The sequence below is a fragment of the Acyrthosiphon pisum genome, chromosome X (assembly GCF_005508785.2).
Source record: "Acyrthosiphon pisum isolate AL4f chromosome X, pea_aphid_22Mar2018_4r6ur, whole genome shotgun sequence".
In the NCBI taxonomy this organism is placed as follows: Eukaryota; Metazoa; Arthropoda; class Insecta; order Hemiptera; family Aphididae; genus Acyrthosiphon; species Acyrthosiphon pisum.
This window is the reverse complement of record NC_042493.1, coordinates 48,731,222-48,735,760: the sequence shown is the minus strand read 5'-3', so window position 1 is coordinate 48,735,760 and position 4,539 is coordinate 48,731,222. Positions and strand designations below refer to the sequence as shown.

At 28.5% G+C, this 4,539-nt stretch overlaps 2 long non-coding RNA genes across 3 annotated transcripts in view; both read right to left on the bottom strand.

Moving 5' to 3' along the window:
* Positions 1 to 2,007: 2,007 nt before the first annotated feature.
* LOC100571033 lies at positions 2,008 to 2,872 on the bottom strand. The gene is made up of 4 exons (XR_510338.3): positions 2,785 to 2,872; positions 2,458 to 2,684; positions 2,201 to 2,373; positions 2,008 to 2,111 (listed from the first exon to the last, which is right to left on the bottom strand). It is a non-coding gene; the product is annotated as an uncharacterized LOC100571033 (long non-coding RNA).
* Positions 2,873 to 3,412: 540 nt separating this feature from the next.
* LOC107882628 overlaps positions 3,413 to 4,539 on the bottom strand; it is a 3,390-nt gene continuing 2,263 nt past the window's right edge. The window contains exons 2-4 of one of the 2 annotated variants that reach the window (XR_001678830.2): positions 3,992 to 4,311; positions 3,544 to 3,780; positions 3,413 to 3,473 (exon numbers count right to left, since the gene is read on the bottom strand). This is a non-coding gene — a long non-coding RNA (uncharacterized LOC107882628). The other variant, XR_003838991.1, reaches the window with a different exon arrangement.

The following is a 4,539-nucleotide window of genomic DNA, read 5'->3' as shown; positions in this document are numbered from 1 at the left end:
CCCCCCATGACCCTCCATCGGTTCGTCCCTGCTCATGAGAGCTAAATTGCATTCGTTTCCAAGTAACAAGATGTGTAAATAACGATTTATCATCTAGCTATATGTTTGGCGTATGATTTTATTTTAATTGTTTACCTACTGACATCACTACATCAGCTATATGCAATCTGAAATAGGGGACAACATTTTTTTTTAAATTCATATTTGATATTATAATAATGACGAATTTGAGAATATCAAAAATTATTCAAAAAGTGGGACTAAAGCCCCTTAGCTCCCTGGGTACGCACCAGGTTGCACCCTCTACGTCAAAGGTCTGGACACGACTATGGACATTACTAAAATTTTTTGCCTTGCGCCGAGTTACAATCACCCTTAAATTACATTGGTAGAACTTCGAGTAGGCCTTCGAAAAAATATATATACAGATGTAATAAAATAAAAACCAAAACTTTAAGTCTGCATGGTAAATTGGTAGTTTTCAACGTCCATTAGTTACGTCTGTATATGATAGTGGATAATAATGGATTAATTACGTATAATTTACGGGCTTGATATTCTTCTTGAAATTTAATCATCACAAATCGACCAGTATTTCTTTGTAATATAATTTGTAGATAATATCATGTACCTACAAATAATTAATGTCGTATACATTATTTAGAGGATTATGAAGAATTCAAATTTGGCTAACTTGTGTTAATAATTTATATTTTCCGAAATATTTTATAGCACTTTATTTCAAAAATGTAACTTATATTTTATATGCAATTAGGATTAGTCTATGAATATTATATAATAACAATTTACAAGCATCATTTAACATGAACTTATATTTTTGCTTCTTTAGGAATTCTTATACTTATCTTAACCTTAGATAGGTAACTAAATTGACAAAATATATCAAATCACTTTTTCTTCATCAAATCACTTCACACTAGTTCACAGTACCTTCACCGTTCATTTAGACGTCTCAGCTTTCGTATGATTATATGAATTTTAGAAGACATCTGTAGAACCAATTCTCCTAGATTAAGTGGGTTTTTTTTATTTTTTAAATTTTTTTCTATTTAAATCAATGGAAAGACACGGTATTATTCAGGGTATGTATTTAAAATTGTCATTAATAAATAAAAAATTCTAAATAATATATTTTTATTTATTTATTTATTCAGGGAATAAAATATTCCAATTGAAATTTGCAATGATTGTGTTATATTTAAATTATTTAGTAAATTCTCGCATAATTATACATAAGTAGTTAATAATTTGGTACAAATATACATAATACATGAACTTAATAGGTATTAATAGACAAAACAATCATGTTACATTATTCAAACAGAATTTAATGAGAACATATAACTATAGATGTAATACAGATAAATATAAAAAAAAAATATATAATTAAACAATTTAGATTGAATTTTGTAATTAAATAAATTAAAATTATATCATCAAAAAAATTTCCATAAAAAAAAAATGTATGCATTTTTGGCAAGTGTATCATGCAATTAGAATACATATTTTCTATACATAGAATAAACTAATTTGTTTTGTATGTTTATTTTAAATATATTTTCGCTAATAACTCTGGACATCCGACACAAATATTTAAATTAGACTATGCTATAGCTAGGTATTACAATTATTTTTCAAAAGTAATCATATTCAGAAAACTTAAAATGTCTTCATAACAGGATAAATTAATTTATGAACAGGATAAAAAGTATGGGATATAAAACATGGTCACCTTGTAGGACCCCTAATGTTATATTGATAGATTTTGAGATAAAATTTTTATATTTAACTGATTTGTTTAATAATTGGATAATAATGATTTAAACCATGACAGCAGAGGGTCCATTATATCTATGTTTTCAAGTTTCGCTTCAAGTAGGTGATGATTAAGTTTATCGATTGATTTTTCAAAATTAGTACAGATTTCAACAGTTTGTGATTTTGTATAATATGTAGGTATACTATAACCTAGGTTGTTTATTTTTAAACTATAGGTAATCGGAATGGTGTTCGTATGGTGCCAGGAGTTCATGGGCGATCCAACATATATATTGATAGCTTAAATTTCCAATATTGCAGCCATAACGAAACTGCAAACAGAAGGTTAAATTTAATCATAAAATAAAAATAACATATTGGGATGATTTAAAGTATATAATTATTGATATTTTATTATTACCAGACAATTGAGATGCACAAATTATTTCAATTCCCAATGTCGAGGCAGAGGCAGCATAAGACAAGACAATAGTGATTTTAAACTAACAAGACCTCATACATGTGTTCCACAGAGACTTGTAGAACATAATAATGACAACCAAACGGCTTTTATTCGTTCATTGAGACAGAGAGCTGTGAGAGAACAAATAAATGTACGTTCAATTTATAACGAAGAGATTCAGAGGTATCTACTCCAAAAAAATTTAAAATTATTACCTGTACACTATACATAATATTCAATAATTAGGTTTCCGGAGGCAGCAAGGACGTATACCTATTTGCAAGCAGCAAGGACGATGTAGAGAGCGAGACGTGGGCACCAACCATCAGTACCAAGCACAACAAGAGAATGTGGTGCTATGATTATCTCTGAAGAATGGAGGCAGAGATACGAGAATACCATTGGAAACCGTAAGTATAATATTTTATCAATTATTGACAATCTGTAAAAATAAGAATGAATAAATTAAACATTTTTAATTAATCATAATATGTATCTTATTTATTATTAGAAACTAGGTTTTATCAAGGTGAATTAGTTACCGAAGGTTTGTTTTATGGCATCATATTTTTCAACACAGAAATAGTGACAACACTGCGGCAAAATGGTATAAATGTATCAAATGTAGCAGTAGACAGTCCTGTAAAGAATACTTTTAAAAAGTACTTGAGTAAATACTCAAATACATTTATTTTTAAGTATTTAAGATACTACTCAAATACTTTAATTGTAAAGTATTTCAAATACTACTCAAATACTTTTGGTTTTTAAAGTGAGTTTCTAATAATCGTAATATAAACACATAGGTAGTAGGTAATCTAATAGTTATCTAATATAGTTTTAAAGGGAATATTGTTATTCAAAATTCAATAACTTTTTTTAGAAATCTGGTTTTCACAAACCTTTGGGCTTCGGCTAACACAGAAATACAGAATATTAAATAAAACTATTATTCTATTATTGTAGTTGACAAAAATATTTTTCCAACCAATTATTTCGAATAAAAATAAAATGTTCGAAATAAAAAACCAAAGTATTCAATACCAAAAAGTATTTAAGATACCATTCAAAATACTTCATGCTAAAAGTATTTAAAAAGTTATTCAATACTTAAAAAAGTATTTGAATACTTTTACTCAAATACTTTTTCTTAAATACTTTACAGGACTGGCAGTAGATGGTACTTTTCAATGTCTTCCCAATAATCCTACTGATTTACGTCAACTACTTACTGTACACATTATATTTATTAACATGGTAATAATACATTTTGTTTCACATATTTTTGTAGACTTACTTACTTCAAATTAACATATTTGGAAAATTTATAATAATGTTTAGAGTTTCCCAGTGGCTTATGCTTGTTTAACTCGTCATACACAAGCAGCATATGTATGTGTTATGCGGTACATTTTAAGTCTTGAACTGCCCTATTCTCATGAAGTACCAGTTCAAGTTATTACCGATTTTGAAACTGGTCTTCGTAACGCCATAAGAACAGTATTCCCTGAATGGCATCAAGTGGGTTGTTCTTTTCACTTCAATCAGGTAATAATCTAAAATACTTTCATTGTATTATTTGTGCTCACAAACAAGATATTATTCTATACTATTTTTGTACAGGCTGTATTAAGACACATACAACAACTTGGATTGAGAAATATTATAAGAACAAATGTTACTAGTAGAAATATAGTTCGCTTGGTAATGAAATTATTATAAGAAATGTAATATGGTTAAATTATATACCTATTATATAATATTTTTGTTAAGTTACTAGCTCTTCCACATCTACCTGCAAATGGAAATGCATATCCCAATGTTAGAGGATTTACGATATCCGATGGGCTGATGATGATAAGGGCGATTGCAATACAGCAACAAGTATTTGAAGAATTACGACCAGTCTTCAATTATTTTGATCGGTATTGGATGGGTGTGGTAGGTCCAGAAAGATTTTCTGTTCACGGATCAGATCACCGGACAAATAACTTTGTAGAATCATTCCACGCATCTTTACTTGGCTACTTAGGAGTTCATCCACCATTATGGACATTTTATGGTAAATCCTTTCAAAGCACATATACAAAATTCATAAATAATATTGGTATATACTATAAATGTTAGATCTAATCCGAGGTGTGGAGAATACTACAAGGTTGGAGCTGAGCCAAACACTAAATGGCCAACAAGTAAGTTCAAACATGGTTATAAATATAGGTATTTTACTAAGATCAAATAAAATGTATTATAATCATAATAATAATAAACAGGGCAGAGGACTTGTAGCATTTGCA